At 37.3% G+C, this 20305-nt stretch overlaps 1 protein-coding gene across 11 annotated transcripts in view; it reads right to left on the minus strand.

Moving 5' to 3' along the window:
- The window catches only part of LOC138708889 (ensconsin-like), a 674766-nt gene that overhangs the window by 320512 nt on the left and 333949 nt on the right, over positions 1-20305 (minus strand). The window lies entirely within an intron of this gene.

Consider the following 20305-nt stretch of genomic DNA (forward strand, 5'->3'; position numbering starts at 1 on the left):
CCATGTCACATTATATTTGAGGCAATGTTGTACCAGCTTGGATGTATTTCCCATTAACTGAACCTGTACTAGACGTTCTAACATGGCGGGCCTCCTTGACCGTGTGGTCGGCACGATGAAGGGCAGCCGAAGAAACGTCACAAAACAGTCCGTGAAATTGAGATAAATCTGCGTTCACTCTGGGAATCGAACCATGGACTGATCGGTTGGGAAGCTCTCACTCTATCCATTTAGCCAAATAATGAAGTCGAAATTTAAACAGGCACATCATTTTATTTTTACTTCAATTCTTATTGTACCTGAGTTTTTAAATGTACTTCACTCCCACCCTTTTTTATTTTTTATTTTATTGGGTATTTACGACGCTGTATCAACATCTAGGTTATTTAGCGTCTGAATGAAATGAAGGTTATAATGCCGGTGAAATGAGTCCGGGGTCCAGCACCGAAAGTTACCCAGCATTTGCTCGTATTGGGTTGAGGGAAACCAGGTAACTTGCCCCGACCGAGATTCGAACCCGGGCCACCTGGTTTCGCGGCCAGACGCGCTGACCGTTACTCCACAGGTGTGGACACTCCCACCCCTTCTACTAATGAAGTTCAACCGTCCTCCACACAGATCCAAGACCGCATATACAGTCATAGTATCCTTACGGTCATAGTAAACAGTCCATTCCAAAAATATGTTCGCGTTTTCCAGTGACGAAAGAGTTTTCAATATTGCATCATTTTCGCACAGATACTGTCTCCATTTGCCTACTTCGCATTCCGGTTTTCCCCACCTGCTTCCATTCGCCTCTCTGTAAAGGCTAGTGGCAGATCATCTACCGTGAAGCAAACTACGGAAATGTGATTGGTGAATGAAAAACAGGAACTTAAAAACAATGTCTTCATTTTGTATATGCATGTGTACCCTTGTAAAATGTGAAATGTGTGGAAATTTCTTTTAATCCTAGACTTTTGCATTAAATACTGTAAATATTGAATCTTATAACAGTGACGTTCTTTAACAGTGAAAACCCACTTTTTTATTTTATAGAGTTTAAATAAAGGAGGCTCTTAATTTTAAGCGCCTAAAATGCCACTTTTTAGGGCCTAAAATTTCGCTCTCTAGTTATTAAGTCCAATAAACATTAAATAAACCCAGTTCCCTTAAAGGACGAAACTAAAAGTCTTTCAATCATTTATTAGCTTAATACCCTGCTATCTTAAACTGACTGAGCATATTAGGAATAAAATCAATTGGTTTTCCCAAAACGCTATGAAATGTTTCATATAAAACTATTTTTATCTGGAAAAGAAAGAAAAACGAGCAAAATTGTTTAATTTTTTTTTGTTTGAAATATCTCAAAGAGTAACCCTCTGAAATTACTAGCATTACTTACGGTTCACCCTGTATAAAATAACACACAACACGCGAAACATAATATAGCAAGTGAAAACTTTTGCATAGGAAATGAAAAGTTGGCTAAATCGGCGCATGTTTACTGAGCAGGAAGCACAAAACACTGTAATTTCCTGCATGTCTACCAGTCAACTTATGTAGACTGCTGTACAAGTAAGTCGTCAGTTAAAAATTGTATCAGGTATAGTGTTACACAAGGGTTTAGTTGCGTCAGGAAATGAAATTTTATGTCACTATTTTAAATAGAAGCAAGACGTCACATATTGACAGAAGAAATTGAATTTATACTCAAACACATGCACACACGGGTTGGCTTTATATTCTGCCAATGCGCAGAGATGACAGCGAAACAGGATTAAACCGATAGAAATCTTTTTCAACCCTAAAACTCGGCAGCAGGCATGGCGTAAATCCAATTCAACCTATGCAACCAAGCTAGGATGAAGGCTAGACCACTCTGACATTTGACCTTTCCTATTTCATTATGACGAAACTAGGAACTCGTTTGAAAGGTCACTAATTTGTGATACTGGAAACTGTAATGGGATTTTTTAGTCCACTCTAAAATGGTATTATCCTCGTGAGTTTTTTTTCGGAAGAATTTGGATCATCATTCACACAATTATAGATACTTTACAATTCCTGAACTTGTAATTATAACATATCGGAAAAATACCACCAATACACTCGATTAGGAACACCTTGTCTAAACTACGAAATACAGTAATAGTGATTTTGTTAGTGGTGGTCAGGGTTGGAACTTTACGCGTAAAAAAGGTTATTTACATTACAGTAAAATACGCGTAAATGTTGTGTAATTAACGTAATAAATGTAAAATACGTAAAAAAATCTCCAAGAACTTTTATTTTTAGTCTTTCTTTGTTCAGTCTGTGATGAAAATTTACGGTTTGAACTGCTAACAAACCAAGCTTAGGGGAAAGTTGGGTAGTATCGGACATCGGGTAATATCGAACAGTGAGTTTCTTTCATCTACAACAAACCAAGCTTAGGGGAGAGTTGGGTAGTATCGGACATCGGACAGTGAGTTTCTTTCATCTACCATAGATGGTAGTACCTGAATGACGTGGTTACGTAACTGTATGCGACATCACAGAAACGTAACCATGTCAATCAGGCACTACCATCTGGTTGTAGATGAAAGAAACTCATTGTTCGATATTACCCGATGTCCGATATTACCCAACTCTCCCCTATAACTCGAGGCTACCAATTAATGTTAAAAAAAATGAAGAACTCAAGAAGATTTTACAATGCATACTGGATGAAGTGAAAGATTTATGCAAAGAACTGTACACATGGCCTACGACCAACAAAGATAGTAATGCAACAAAGATAGTAATGCCAGTGGAAGCGAAGATTGAAAAAAAAAAAAGTTTATTAACGTTATGACATACAAAAAGACTATTTAGCCATACTTCCAAACTTTTTGATGATTAGTCATTTATCACATAAAATTTGGAAAATGATTATATTTAAACTGTTATGCCATAAAAAGGTCTTTATCACTAGAATCGTTTATTTTTAAAACCCCACAAGTGACAAAAACAGAACTTTCGAAAAATCAATAAAAACTGTTTAGTTTAATTTATTTTATTCTAATTGTCAAAATGTATAATAACAAGTGATATTAGTTGCGAATGTTAGGTTTATTCGCTATTAGTAGTTTTATAATATATATAATTTGTTAGGATGTTATAGGGTTTTTCCAACAAACAAACTGAAAATAAGCAAAACATTGAAATTTTTCTAAGTATTAGAGTGAATGAAAGTAAGTCTGAACAAATGTTAAATTCTATGTAAAAACTACAGTATAAAATCACAAAAAAAAAAAAAAAAAAAAAAAATAGAATCTGCTGCAACATATATTTTTCTTATCACGACTTAAAATGAAAGAAGTAATTGATGTTTACATTGTCAAAATCAATAAATGTTAGTTTATTACTCCATGTATGAAACAGTTTTCTACATTACGCATTTTACATCTTAGTTTCTGTTCCAGATCATTCCACGTACACAAATTGATTGACGAAATACAAATAAATATCCGAAGGGTTTTCTATCACCGATTTTAATGGGATAACATTTTAAGTTTTTCAAAACAAGTCCTACCAAGAATTTAAGTATTGGCCGATTTTTTTTTATCTAGTTAGGTCTAAATAAATTCTTTTAATACCTATCTAACCTGTATATTCTGTTCTAGAATAGATATACTAACCTATGGTTGGCATTATTTGATTTTATAACGAATTTAAAGAATGTTTTAATTCAATAATGCACATTATACCCACATTTCTCCATAAGGGGGTAAATTGAGTATAATTAAATTTAGGCTTATTATTATGACAAGACGAGGCCAGAATACTTGAAAATGCAATATAATCATTTTGGAAGGTCACAGTGCTAACATATAAACAACTGACCGGAAAATTTTATCAACAGTAATCTCACTAGAGGTTTTGATTTATCTAGAGAAAATCAAAACTCGAATCGGATTTAATTGACTTTTACACGATTAGAAGAAAGTATATAAAGATTAGAAGTAACGAAGTACTCCAATACAGTAAAATATTAATTGACTTACGAAAATACAACTGTCTTCAAATGTATTATTGTACCATCTCAACATTACGCTAGATGACAGTAGTGTGTTATGATTAGCTGTTCTCTTGTTATCAGTTGTGCCAACTATGGGATCTTTATTGAACTCTGTCGACGGTTACTAGTCAAGAAAGCTTTGTTGATTCAGTTTCATTTTTATTAAAACAGTTGCATTCCACTTCAATTATCCGGATCCCAGTAATCAACGTCACTGGACAGATAATATTCAATTAATCTTAGTATTAAACAATCTCTGATACGTGACTATTCATAATATCATATAGCAGAAGCTATAACATAACCTAAATAATATAAACAAGTGTTAGAAAAGTTTTAATTAGGGATGATGAAATAAACAAGAAAAGGTTTAATTAAGGATGATGAAATAAAAAATAAACATGAATAATTTTAAAAGGAACAATTATTGAATGTATAATTTTTAAATTTGAATGTTTTAGTGGTTGATTGTTCAGTTGATGTTATATTAGACGTGTGCGTAAAAGAAGTGGAACTCGTTGATGTACATAGTGTATTCCTGAACTTATTCAGGATTTCCGAATGGTGCTCTTCATTTATTTCTAAATAGGGCTTCAGGGAAGATGAATAGCTATGACCAGTGATTTTTATTAATTCTTGCTCTTGAATGCCAATGCGAGTCATATTTGAAAGTGCTGTGCATCGACTGGAGTGGTTTGTAAATTTCTGTTTTTTGACGTCCAGACCAGTGCAGTTTGAAATGTTGGTAAACAAAGAAACAAATGCTAGGGTAGTGATAAAAATAAACACATTCTAGGGAAGCGATAAAATTAAACAAATGCTAGGGACGCGATAAAATTGTGCGATAAGCAGCCATGATTGGTTGAAAGACGTCCTTTCGTACCGTTTTATTGGTCAAAAGTAGAATTACGTAGTAAAAGTGTAGTAGTCAATAGTAATCTCACTAGAGGTTTTGGTTTATCTAGAGAAAATCAAAACTCGAGTGGGATTTAATTGACTATTACACGATTAGAAGAAAGTATATAAAGATTACAAGAAAAAAAGTACTCTAATACAATAAAATATTAATTGACTTACTGAAATTCTATTTCACTAATGTTAGTTTCAGCAAAACATTTGAACGGAGCCGCCATTTTCAGTTGACTATGCTGTAGACAAATGACGATCGCAAAGCATGTTTTATAGTAAAGAATTTGCAGTTCGAAATGTTGGCAAACAAAGAAACAAATGCTAGGGTAGTGATAAAAACTAACAAATGCTAGAGAAGCGATAAAATTAAACAAATGCTAGGATAGCAATACAATTGTGCGATAAACAGCCATGATTGGTTGAAAGACATCCTTTCGCACCGTTTTGTTGGTCAAAAGTAGTATGACGTAGTAAAAGTGTAATAGTCATGGTGTCCACACCTGTGGAGTAACGGTCAGCGCGTCTGACCGCGAAACCAGGTGGCACTGGTTCGAATCCCGGTCGGGGCAAGTTACCTGGTTGAGGTTTTTCCCGGGGTTTTCCCTCAACCCAATACGAGCAAATGCTGGGTAACTTTCGGTGCTGGACTCCGGACTCATTTCACTGGCATTAACACCTTCATTTCATTCAGACGCTAAATAACCTAGATGTTGATACAGCGTCGTAAAATAACCCAATAAAATAAAAAAAAATAGTCATGGTAACATGCTATGGGTCTCTAAACTCAAAAAGGCTGTTTTTTATACCAAAATTACTCCAACCCACCTTATGAAAGGTTTAGGGACAGCACAGTCTTCAACGTATTACCGTTCGAAAGGACTGAGGACTAATAAAAACAATACGATAAAAGCCTTCTTCGCATCCGTCAAAGAAGACGTATTACCGTTCGAAAGGACTGAGGACTAATAAAAAACAATACGATAAAAGTCTCCTTCGCATTCGTCAAAGACGACGTATTACCGTTTGAAAGGACTGAGGACTGAGGACTAATAAAAACAATACGATAAAAGCCTCCTTCGCATCCGTCAAAGAAGACGTATTACCGTTTGAAAGGACCGACGACTAATAAAAACAATACGATAAAAGCCTCCTCCGCATTCGTCAAAGAAGACGTATTACCGTTTGAAAGGACCGACGACTAATAAAAACAATACGATAAAAGCCTCCTCCGCATTCGTCAAAGAAGACGTATTACCGTTCGAAAGGACTGAGGACTAATAAAAAACAATACGATAAAAGTCTCCTTCGCATTCGTCAAAGACGACGTATTACCGTTTGAAAGGACTGAGGACTGAGGACTAATAAAAACAATACGATAAAAGCCTCCTTCGCATCCGTCAAAGAAGACGTATTACCGTTTGAAAGGACCGACGACTAATAAAAACAATACGATAAAAGCCTCCTTCGCATTCGTCAAAGAAGACGTATTACCGTTTGAAAGGACCGACGACTAATAAAAACAATACGATAAAAGCCTCCTTCGCATCCGTCAAAGAAGACGTATTACCGTTTGAAAGGACCGAAGACTAATAAAAACAATACGATAAAAGCCTCCTCCGCATTCGTCAAAGAAGACGTATTACCGTTTGAAAGGACCGACGACTAATAAAAACAATACGATAAAAGCCTCCTTCGCATTCGTCAAAGAAGACGTATTACCGTTTGAAAGGACCGACGACTAATAAAAACAATACGATAAAAGCCTCCTTCGCATCCGTCAAAGAAGACGTATTACCGTTTGAAAGGACCGACGACTAATAAAAACAATACGATAAAAGCCTCCTTCGCATCCGTCAAAGAAGACGTATTACCGTTTGAAAGGACCGACGACTAATAAAAACAATACGATAAAAGCCTCCTCCGCATTCGTCAAAGAAGACGTATTACCGTTTGAAAGGACCGACGACTAATAAAAACAATACGATAAAAGTCTCCTTCGCATTCGTCAAAGAAGACGTATTACCGTTTGAAAGGACCGACGACTAATAAAAACAATACGATAAAAGTCTCCTCCGCATTCGTCAAAGAAGACGTATTACCGTTCGAAAGGACTGAGGACTGAGGACTAATAAAAAACAATACGATAAAAGCCTCCTCCGCATTCGTCAAAGAAGACGTATTACCGTTCGAAAGGACTGAGGACCGAGGACTAATAAAAATACGATAAAAGACTCCTTCGCATTCGTCAAAGAAGACGTTTTACCGTTCGAAAGGACTGAGGACTAATAAAAAACAATACGATAAAAGCCTCCTTCGCATTCGTCAAAGAAGACGTATTACCGTTCGAAAGAACTGAGGACTAATAAAAAAGCAATACGATAAAAGCCTCCTTCGCATTCGTCAAAGAAGACGTATTACCGTTCGAAAGGACTGAGGACTAATAAAAAACAATACGATAAAAGCCTCCTTCGCATTCGTCAAAGAAGACGTATTACCGTTCGAAAGGACTGAGGACTGAGGACTAATAAAAAACAATACGATAAAAGCCTCCTTCGCATTCGTCAAAGAAGACGTATTACCGTTCGAAAGGACTGAGGACTAATAAAAACAATACGATAAAAGTCTCCTTCGCATTCGTCAAAGAAGACGTATTACCGTTCGAAAGGACTAAGGACTGAGGACTGAGGAATAATAAAAACAATACGATAAAAGCCTCCTTCGCATTCGTCAAAGAAGACGGATTACCGTTCGAAAGGACTTAGGACTAATAAAAACAATACGATAAAAGCCTCCTTCGCATTCGTCAAAGAAGACGTATTACCGTTCGAAAGGACTGAGGACTGAGGACTAATAAAAACAATACGATAAAAGCCTCCTTCGCATTCGTCAAAGAAGACCTATTACCGTTCGAAAGGACTGAGGACTGAGGACTAATAAAAATAATACGATAAAAGCCTCCTTCGCATTCGTCAAAGAAGACGTATTACCGTTCGAAAGGACTGAGGACTAATAAAAACAATACGATAAAAGTCTCCTTCGCATTCGTCAAAGAAGACGTATTACCGTTCGAAAGGACTGAGGACTGAGGACTAATAAAAAACAATACGATAAAAGCCTCCTTCGCATTCGTCAAAGAAGACGTATTACCGTTCGAAAGGACTGAGGACTGAGGACTAATAAAAAACAATACGATAAAAGCCTCCTTCGCATTCGTCAAAGAAGACGTATTACCGTTCGAAAGGACTGAGGACTAATAAAAACAATACGATAAAAGTCTCCTTCGCATTCGTCAAAGAAGACGTATTACCGTTCGAAAGGACTAAGGACTGAGGACTGAGGAATAATAAAAACAATACGATAAAAGCCTCCTTCGCATTCGTCAAAGAAGACGGATTACCGTTCGAAAGGACTGAGGACTAATAAAAACAATACGATAAAAGCCTCCTTCGCATTCGTCAAAGAAGACGTATTACCGTTCGAAAGGACTGAGGACTGAGGACTAATAAAAACAATACGATAAAAGCCTCCTTCGCATTCGTCAAAGAAGACCTATTACCGTTCGAAAGGACTGAGGACTGAGGGCTAATAAAAATAATACGATAAAAGCCTCCTTCGCATTCGTCAAAGAAGACGTATTACCGTTCGAAAGGACTGAGGACTAATAAAAACAATACGATAAAAGTCTCCTTCGCATTCGTCAAAGAAGACGTATTACCGTTCGAAAGGACTGAGGACTGAGGACTAATAAAAAACAATACGATAAAAGCCTCCTCCGCATTCGTCAAAGAAGACGTATTACCGTTCGAAAGGACTGAGGACTGAGGACTAATAAAAAACAATACGATAAAAGCCTCCTTCGCATTCGTCAAAGAAGACGTATTACCGTTCGAAAGGACTGAGGACTGAGGACTAATAAAAAACAATACGATAAAAGCCTCCTTCGCATTCGTCAAAGAAGACGTATTACCGTTCGAAAGGACTGAGGACTAATAAAAAACAATACGATAAAAGTCTCCTCCGCATTCGTCAAAGAAGACGTATTACCGTTCGAAAGGACTGAGGACTGAGGACTAATAAAAAACAATACGATAAAAGCCTCCTTCGCATTCGTCAAAGAAGACGTATTACCGTTCGAAAGGACTGAGGACTAATAAAAAAACAATACGATAAAAGCCTCCTTCGCATTCGTCAAAGACGTATTACCGTTTGAAAGGACCAACGACTAATAAAAACAATACGATAAAAGCCTCCTCCTCAAAGAAGTCACATGTCTTGCATCTATTGTTTTCTTTTCAGAGCAAAGCCACTTAGTATATTACAAGCCGTAGCAAGATTTCAGTTTGTCACAGTACAATCATCGCCCGACGCATTTTTCTTCGGCGAGCGTTACCCAGGTGTTATTAAAGTCCTCAAGTGCTCGAGTAATGAGGCACTGAAGCGAGGCAAGCAGTGACTACTCCTGGGTGATGGATTGCAGAAATGGGGGGAGGTAGAAACGTGAGGAGGCACTCATAACAAGGTAGACGTAAATCTGTTAAACTTCATCATAAGCCTGTTCGTTTTACGACCATCTCAGACACTGGAAGCTCCAAACATCTGAGCCAACACGGGGCTAACTCACCTTTACCTCAGACAATTGACTGCTTCTCAGCATGGTGGATGAAGGTTCGATCGCAGACAAGTTCCACGAGATTTATGGAGGTCTTCCGAATACTACACATATACCCTAAGGGTGAAACCTAATCATTTTCCTCCATTTGATTGCTGGTAAAATTCATGTTCTGGGAATAAAAAGTTAATTAAATAGTAAAATGTCGCTACAATCGAAAAGTATTGGGAATAAATTTGAATAAGGAACAAAAAAAGTTTCCTTCCCAGGCAAGATTCGAACCACGAAAGTCTTAGTTACTAGTCTATCGTCCTCTGGAGTGAACAAGGCTCTGAAATCAGCTACAAGGGTCGGTCCGGTTTTTTTTTTGCCACATCTGTTAAACTTCATCATAAGCCTGTTCGTTTTACGACCATCTCAGACGCTGGAAGCTCCAAACATCCGAGCCAACAGGGGTTAACTCACCTTTACCGCAGACAATTGACTGCTTCTCAGCATGGTGGATGAAGGTTCGATCGCAGACAAGTTCCACGAGATTTATGGAGGTCTTCCGAATACTACACATATACCCTAAGGGTGAAACCTAATCATTTTCCTCCATTCGATTGCAGGTAAAATTCATGTTCTGGGAATAAAAAGTTAATTAAGTAGTAAAATGTCGCTACAATCGAAAAGTATTGGGAATAAATTTGAATAAGGAACAAAAAAAGTTTCCTTCCCAGGCAGGATTCGAACCACGAAAGTCTTAGTTACTAGTCTATCGTCCTCTGGAGTGAACAAGGCTCTGAAATCAGCTACAAGGGTCGGTCCGGTTTTTTTTGCCACATCTGTTAAACTTCATCATAAGCCTGTTCGTTTTACGACCATCTCAGACACTGGAAGCTCCAAACATCCGAGCCAACAGGGGCTAACTCACCTTTACCTCAGACAATTGACTGCTTCTCAGCATGGTGGATGAAGGTTCGATCGCAGACAAGTTCCACGAGATTTATGGAGGTCTTCCGAATACTACACATATACCCTAAAGGTGAAACCTAATCATTTTCCTCCATTTGATTGCTGGTAAAATTAATGTTCTGGGAATAAAAAGTTAATTAAATAGTAAAATGTCGCTACAATCGAAAAGTATTGGGAATAAATTTGAATAAGGAACAAAAAAAGTTTCCTTCCCAGGCAGGATTCGAACCACGAAAGTCTTAGTTACTAGTCTATCGTCCTCTGGAGTGAACAAGGCTCTGAAATCAGCTACAAGGGTCGGTCCGGTTTTTTTTGCCACATCTGTTAAACTTCATCATAAGCCTGTTCGTTTTACGACCATCTCAGACGCTGGAAGCTCCAAACATCCGAGCCAACAGGGGCTAACTCACCTTTACCTCAGACAATTGACTGCTTCTCAGCATGGTGGATGAGGGTTCGATCGCGGACAAGTTCCACGAGATTTATGGAGGTCTTCCGAATACTACACATATACCCTAAAGGTGAAACCTAATCATTTTCCTCCATTTGATTGCAGGTAAAATTCATGTTCTGGGAATAAAAAGTTAATTAAGTAGTAAAATGTCGCTACAATCGAAAAGTATTGGGAATAAATTTGAATAAGGTACAAAAAAAGTTTCCTTCCCAGGCAGGATTCGAACCACGAAAGTCTTAGTTACTAGTCTATCGTCCTCTGGAGTGAACAAGGCTCTGAAATCAGCTACAAGGGTCGGTCCGGTCTTTTTGCCACATCTGTTAAACTTCATCATAAGCCTGTTCGTTTTACGACCATCTCAGACACTGGAAGCTCCAAACATCCGAGCCAACAGGGGCTAACTCACCTTTACCGCAGACAATTGACTGCTTCTCAGCATGGTGGATGAAGGTTCGATCGCAGACAAGTTCCACGAGATTTATGGAGGTCTTCCGAATACTACACATATACCCTAAGGGTGAAACCTAATCATTTTCCTCCATTTGATTGCTGGTAAAATTCATGTTCTGGGAATAAAAAGTTAATTAAGTAGTAAAATATCGCTACAATCGAAAAGTATTGGGAATAAATTTGAATAAGGAACAAAAAAAGTTTCCTTCCCAGGCAGGATTCGAACCACGAAAGTCTTAGTTACTAGTCTATCGTCCTCTGGAGCGAACAAGGCTCTGAAATCAGCTACAAGGGTCGGTCCGGTTTTTTTTGCCACATCTGTTAAACTTCATCATAAGCCTGTTCGTTTTACGACCATCTCAGACGCTGGAAGCTCCAAACATCCGAGCCAACAGGGGCTAACTCACCTTTACCGCAGACAATTGACTGCTTCTCAGCATGGTGGATGAAGGTTCGATCGCAGACAAGTTCCACGAGATTTATGGAGGTCTTCCGAATACTACACATATACCCTAAAGGTGAAACCTAATCATTTTCCTCCATTTGATTGCTGGTAAAATTCATGTTCTGGGAATAAAAAGTTAATTAAGTAGTAAAATGTCGCTCCAATCGAAAAGTATTGGGAATAAATCTGAATAAGGTACAAAAAAAGTTTCCTTCCCAGGCAGGATTCGAACCACGAAAGTCTTAGTTACTTGTCTATCGTCCTCTGGAGTGAACAAAGCTCTGAAATCAGCTACAAGGGTCGGTCTGGTTTTTTTGCCACTACAGTACATGGCATTGTGAGTTTACCCTCTTTGGTGATATATGGTATTAGTTGGCAACACTGAAGAGACGGCCAAATTAGCCTTTTAGGAACTACTCTTACGTAATCTTCACTATACAGTGAGATATCTACAGTCCACGATATGAAGAGTGCAGTAGGGGTGTAGTCAAACAGTATCTTGTGACGAACATTGACAGTAGAAGAGTTACATATAAAATTATGATCTTATGCAAGTCTTACATCTTAAGTTGCCATTATAATTCAAGGAAATTTTACTTTCCTGCCTCACTGTCGCAGGACAACTCAATTGCTAAAGTTGGCGTCTAATAAAGGGCATGCCTGTCGTATTCCTCTCCCTATTTCACTTCCTTCTGACATTTCTTCTCCTATCCTGACTTTGACTCGTTGTTTCATATAAAGGTTACGGTACAGGCTCCTCTCTTTCCAATCCACGCCAATTTTCTTTAGGATCCCCATCAGTTTATTCCAATCCACTCTGTGAAACGCCTTTTCTAGGTCCACAAATATTTATTTGATACTTAGTTACATACTGGCTTTTAAGGAACCCGGAGGTTCATTGCCGACCTCACATAAGCCCGCCATTGGTCCCTATCCTGAGCAAGATTAATCCAGTCTCTATCATCATATCCCACCTCCCTCGAATCCATTTTAATCTACGTCTCGGCCTCCCCAAAGGTCTTTTTCCCTCCGGTCTCCCAACTAACACTCTATATGCATGTCTGGAAGCCCATACGTGCTATGCCATGCCCATCTCAAACGTCTGGATTTAATGTTCCTAATTATGTCAGGTGAAGAATACAATGCGTGCAGTTCTGTGTTGTGTAACTTTCTCCATTCTTCTGTAACTTCATCCCTCTTAGACCCAAATATTTTCCTAAGCACCTTATTCTCAAACACCCTTAACCTATGTTCCTCTCTCAAAGTGAGAGTCCAAATTTCACAACCATAATTATATTTGTTACTGTTGCTCCCAGGTATTTGAATTTTTCCACCTCTTCAAAGGAGAAATTTCCAATTTTTATATTTCCATTTCGTACAATATTCTCGCCACGAAACAATCATATAAATAATTTCAAGGGAAAAATTGTTCTGGGGCCGGGTATCGATCCCGGGACCTCTGGTTGAACGTACCAGCGCTCTACCACTGAGCTACCCGGGAACTCCACCCGACACCGTCTCAACTTTTCCCTTTATATCCACGCAACTCGCGTGGGCTGACGAGACGCCAGAGACCCACAACGAGTGCACACAATCTCTGTGTGACTTGGAATTGTGGTTTTCTGTTAACGTACACAGTAACGTATATATTATGCAAATCTAGTCTTTCAGGTGAAGCTCCCTGTAAAGCAGATTTGAATAATTTCAAGGGAAAAATTGTTCCGGCCCCGGAATAATTTGTCCCTTGAAATTATTCAAATCTGCTTTACAGGGAGCTTCACCTGAAAGACTAGATTTGCATAATCATATAAATTGTCTTTTCTGGATATACTTCCAAACCTATCGCTTTACTTGCTTCAAGTAAAATTCCCGTATTTTTTGTCTAATCGTTTGTGGATTTTATTCTAACATATTCGTATTTGATACAGCGTCTTTAAATAATGAAGTAAAAAAAAAGAACTGTTGTTGTGTATGTTAATGGTATGTATTTTTCTCTTCGTACGTACACGATCTAGTGATTCTAGTGGTAAACCGAACTGGAAGAGATGACTTTCAGATTTAGAGACGTTTTAAGTCCTCTAGCTGGTACAACAGATAAGGAGGAGGGCCATGTGCATTGATCATGTTTAATTCCATTCAAATGACAAGGTCAACGCATACGGATGAATTCCACTACCGTGACGGCTGCATCGCTAATGTTGCTGTTGTTATTATGAGAATAGCAGTGACGTAGTCAAGATGAGGTCCACAGACAAGGAAGGTTTACTGTACAACAGGAAGCTTTAAAAAGCTCGTAGACGTCATATTTATGAAAGCTATATTTCAAACGGGGACATAAACCAACGCTAGTTCTGTTTATTAAATGTTTGTAATTACCGAGAGGACATAAAATTCTAGTAATGGAGACTGAGGGAAAGTCTATAAATTTCTCGAGAAGAATAAGATGATGGCGGAATTACATGAGCGATAGTGGCCGGTCATTCTGAACGTTTCGTTGTATAAATAATCTACATTTTGAATCTTGGAAACACAAAATTCTACACACATCAACAACATTCTGTACAGAGGTATAGATTGACCAAAACGGAAATAGAAGAAATTAGATATACAGTGAAACCTGTTCAAGACGGAAGTGACATGGTCCTAATTTTTTTTCCGTTGTGGACAGGTTTCCGTATTATTCAGGTGTGACATTAAAATGGAATATTTTGTCATTCATATACATGAAAAACAAAATGGCATGCCGCAAATTGCAAGAAGTACAAAATATTCCATTTAACACTCATCACATTAAATCAGCTTTCTGTCGCTCATTACGTTGGTGAATCATCTTGATTAAAATCTCATTTTCTGTATAAATATTATGTAACTCACTCATTAGTCATTAAACATTACTAAAGTTTACTAATCTCATTCTATTTAATATCTAACACTATACTCTAATACTGTACTGCATATCACTGCACATTATTAATTAATTGGACTAGAAGCCATCTATTAGAAGCCTTGAATTCTGGTTTATTTCATTTCTTCCCCAGTTCAATAGCTTGCTTTGCAGAACAGATCCAGAAATTGGCTTGTTCTTTGAAAGGTCATGAAGAACTCACTCCCACAACAGTTCATTTATTTTCACATAAACAGTTGCTTTCTGGTTTCTTTTTTGTCACCAATATCGGCCGCAGGCTACTTACTCATTATGATATTTAATTTTCAAAGTGTCACACCTGAGTTTTCCACTGTACTTCAATATTATTTCACATAGACTTTGTTTCTAATTTTCCTTTATCTCGATAACTTTTACTTCATCACTTAATGCCAATGCCACATTTTATGCAACTTTTTTTTACCTGGAAATCACTACACTTGCACTCTGTTTAGCTGCGACAGTATACGGGTGTGAAGCATTGAAAATCTTTGAAGGGACTCGTCTGCCTAGTCAACAGGGTAATACAATTTATGACCGACAGGCCAACACACCCTCGTACCCTCTAAAATTTTGCAAAGAAAACTTGTTTTTATCTTAGTGACCTACATATTTCGTATATTCCTTGAAATTACACGCTGTTTCAAAATATAGTTACAAAATATAGTGTGTCCAAAATATTGTTTCCGTTTTGAACAGTAGCAGACAGTTTCCGTTTCCACGTTGGACAGTTTCCGTTTTATTCAGGAAAAATTACACATAATACATACAAATTTCGCCAGGACCAATAAACTGTTCCGAAATAGACAGGATTCCGGATTATTCAGGTTCCGATTTGAACAGGTTTCACTGTAATACGCACAAAGCAATTAACACAGTGTTGCCAACCCTGAGGTTTGACTGGATCGTACAATTGGTTCCAAATATCGTACTTTTGATTGGATTTTTTATTTTAGTAGGTTATTTTAAAACGCTTTATCAACAGCTTAGGGTATTTAGCGCCTGAATGAGATGAAGGTGATAATGCCGGTGAAATGAGTCCGGGGTCCAGCACCGAAAGTTACCCAGCATTTGCTCATACTGGGTTGAGGGAAAACCCCCGAAAAAACCTCAACCAGTTAACTTGCCCCGACAGGGAATCGAACCCTGGCTACCTGGTTTTCGCGGCCAGACGCGCTGACAGTTACTCCACAGGTGTGGACTTTAAATTGGGAGATCGTACACTACATGAGGCGCTTAGTTGCAAAATCAGATACATCACTAAACCATAATTTTTCAGTCATTCATTCATTTAGTGTTCTGCCTAAGGGCAGGTCTTTCACTGCAAACCCAGCTTTCTCAATCCTCCTTATTTTTTGTCTTCCTCTTTGTTTCCTGATATGATCCATATATCTTAATGTCGTCTATCATCTGATGTTTTCTACCCCCAACTCTTCTCCCGTTCACCATTCCTTCCAGTACATCCATCAGTACGCAGTTTCTTCTCAGCCAGTGACCCAACCAATTTCTTTTCCTCTTCCTGATCAGTGCCAGCCTTTTTTGGTATTATTTGTGCTATTTTTTTGTAATAGGCCTACTGAAAACATTTATCTTGCACTGGATAGTGTTACAAGGTGAATGTGAGGTATTTTTTCCTCTGATCAATTTTAATTCCACGATCGTTCCATTATTGTGGAATGATCATTTCATCGTCTCTGAACAACCTTTGTAGGTCTTAATGTCGTCTATCATCTGATATCTTCTTCTACCCCCGAACTCTTCTCCTATTCACCACTCCTTCCAATGCATCCATCAATAGGCAGTTTCTTCTCAGCCAGTGACCCAACCAATTCCTTTTCCTCTTCCTGATCAGTTTGAGTCTCTTTTGGTATTATTTGTGCTATGTTTTGTAATACTATGAATGTTATAATACTTCTTGTATTTTTTCCTCTGATCAATTTTAATTCTACGATCATTACATTATTGTCGAATGATCATGTCGTCTCTGAACAGCCTTAATGTCGTCTATCATCTGATATCTTCTTCTACCCCGAACTCTTCTCCCATTCACCATTCCTTCCAATGCATACCTCAGTATACAGTTTCTTCTCAGCCTTTTCCTCTTCCTTATCAGGTTCAGCCTTTTTTGGTATTATTTGCGCTATTTTTTGTAATACTATGAATCGGGTAGCTCAGTTGGTAGAGCAGCTGGCTACAGACTGGAAGGTCCGGGGTTCGATCCCAGGTGTGACAGGATTTTTTCTCGTTGCCAAACTTTCAGAACGGCCCCGAGGTTCACTCAGCCTCCTATAAAATTGAGTACCGGGTCTTTCCCGGGGGTAAAAGGCGGTCAGAGCGTGGTGCCGACCACACCACCTCATTCTAGTGCCGAGGTCATGGAAAGCATGGGGCTCTACCTCCATGCCCCTCAAGTGCCTTCATGGCATGTTACGGGGATACCTTTACCTTTTATGAATGTTATAATACTTCTTGCATAAAATGCTTTATAAAAGGAACAGGTTTTTGGCGCTTGGTCTTTTATTGCATAACTCCGTGCAATTGTATGTATAGGCCTACATCTGAAGTCTGATTAGTGAAATATGTTGTTAGCCAGCGATGTAGGCCTATACAATGAAAGGGGAAAGGAATTGGGCAACCTAACCCTTATCTCCTGGCTTAGTTGCCTCACGAGTGACGCCTTATTGTGTCATTTATTATGTTCCTGTCTTGGGATGACTAAACAACCAACAAATAACATGGAAAGTTTTAATTTTCGTTGAATACATTCGATCGCGAATATCTTTGTAATATTATCTGTCACAATTTTTATTTACTCTAATACAATTAAAATGCTTCGAAATTTACAGATGAAAACCATTAACATGATACTAGAAATACGTTCTGGTAAGTTATATCACTGCAATAGTAATAATAATAATAATAATAATAATCATAATAATAATAATAATAATAATAATAATAATACATTTCTAGTGATAGAGATAACATCAGATGTAAATTCCGAAATACAAAGACAGCATACTCACTGAATTGGATCGTTTCATAAGAGAGATCGGGAAATTTTTATGCCAGACTGGAATAATAGTGCCATGTGTTTCCATACAAATTTTATTATCACTACTTCTTTTACTAGGCATATCAATCAATTATTCGTAGCTGTAACAGTAAAAACGTTTCAACATTTTTTCCGCATCGCCATATGGCGTAGGATAAAATTTCGTTGCTATGGTAATCTTCTCTGGCAGCAGAATTTCTCGTGGTTTTGTTTCATAAAATTATTCTGCCTTCTGTTACGATGAAAGACTATAAAATTAAATATAACACACAAGATTCTTTAACGCTGCAGATGTTTAATTGAAAAATAAAATTAAGATAGCTACGTTATTAATAGAGTTATTTGCACACCTCTGTTGCTGCAAGACATAACGCTGTTTCTTATACAATGAGGTGTTAATTTCGCAACGTACATCAAATGTTTCCTCCTATAGCAACACAAACGTGATACGAACGCGTGGTTTGCACAAACAGATCAAGGCAATGAGGCACTAGAAAGGGGACAGAGAGGCCTACTGAAAACATTCATCTTGCACTAGATACTGTGACAAGGTGAATGTGAGGTTTTTTTTTCCTCTGATCAATTTTAAGGGGAGAGGATGGTATTTTTTGGTGAAAAATGTATAAATTAAAACAAAATTCTTTAAAATACACTGTGATGTGTGTGGAATGCATAGCATAATATTTTGCGGGTATTTGTGCCCTTATCAGATGCTGAGACGCCATTTTTAAACTTACTGCGTTATGGATTTTTAAATCACTCGCCCCCTTTCATCGATTTACGGTAACTTCATTTTTTTGCTACATTGCCAGACAAAAATGGATATAATTTCTGAACTATTAAAGATACATGCATGAAATTTATAACACACATTCTTTAGACTATTAGGAAACTTTTCTCTGTAACAGAATTTTGTTAATTGATTTAATTTTAAAACTACGTCAGGAAAGTGTTATTAAATTTTAATTGTTTATTTTATAAACGTAGGGACTAATATCAAAATTCTGTTACAGACAGTTTGTAGAGGCAAGTACATTGCAAGAAACTGGATGAATATACCTTTAAAAATACTGTAGATATATCTGTTTTAGTAAAATCCTGCATTGGGTATATATTTTTTTCAAATCTGGGCCCCCAAATAATTTTTTTTTTTTCAAAATATTTATTTTTGGTTGAATTGCTACAGCTATGAGCTCTCTACATACAACAAAATTAATATTTTACACCAAATAGGAAAAAGGTTAAAAAAAATACAATCCTCTCTCTTTAATTCCACGATCGTTCCATTACTGTCGAATGATCATGTCATCGTCTCTGAACAGTCTTTGTAGATGAACAGATAGGTAAATTACACACTTCTCATTGCCGATCAAACATACTAGGGACTATTCCGCTGTCAGCTGTACCTTACTATTAATTTAGGTTCTGCACCTATTGTCGTAGCCAAAACCGTGTTTTCATGGTAATGATTTTCTTAAAATTTCGCGTATTATTAAAAAAAAATTCGTTTTTTGTTGCTGAATAAAATAGAAAATTTTCGCAACAATGTCGCAATGAAATAATATGACATTGTTATAATAACTAACAACATCATCTCTACCATATTTTCTTGGACGCGGAAATCAATTTAAACACAACATATAAAAGTATAACTCACTAAATATATTATATATATTGGTATTCATTATCATTCTTATAAGGTCTCAAAGGATCACAAACTCTACTAGAGAAAATAATAATAATAATAATAATAATAATAATAATAATAATAATAATAATAATAATAATATATAATTTGAACCAAGATCTTGACAACAATGTAATAAAATATAATTCAATAAATGGATGTATTAACAGATACTTAGGAAATTCAATGAGGAAGGAGGTCAAACTCAGATTGCATAACATAGTATCGAAACCGATGTTACTTTATAGTAGTGAAACCTGGATAATGAGGAAAAAAGACAAAAATAAAACTGAAAGCTCAGAAATGAGATTCATGAGACGGCTATTAGGAGTATCTCTAAGAGACAGAGTGAGAAGTGCAGACATAAGAGCGGCACTGGGTGTAAGAAGTAGCATAGTGCAAGAGGCAATTCAGTACCAAAAGAACTGGCAAGAGCATGTCAACCGAATGTCCCCTGACAGACTACCGCAGCAAGCTTTCTTTTATAAACCGAATGGAAGACGGGATATAGGACGGCCGAAAACGAGATGGAAAGACCAGTTTCAAGAATAATGTCTTTGGCGCGGAACGGGATAAACCCCAATCCTTGGAAAGGCAGAATAATAATAATAATAATAATAATAATAATAATAATAATAATAATAAATTATACAATTTTACAACTAGTACCCATTTTTAAACACTTAGGATGCAATATACTAGGGCATTCGATAAGTAATGGCAACAGTGCTATAAATCAGTGCTCCTAGCGGTGACCATTGAAATTTTGTACTACGTGACAGAGCAGCGATTATT

This window comes from Periplaneta americana, chromosome 11 (genome assembly GCF_040183065.1).
Source record: "Periplaneta americana isolate PAMFEO1 chromosome 11, P.americana_PAMFEO1_priV1, whole genome shotgun sequence".
NCBI lineage: Eukaryota > Metazoa > Arthropoda > Insecta > Blattodea > Blattidae > Periplaneta > Periplaneta americana.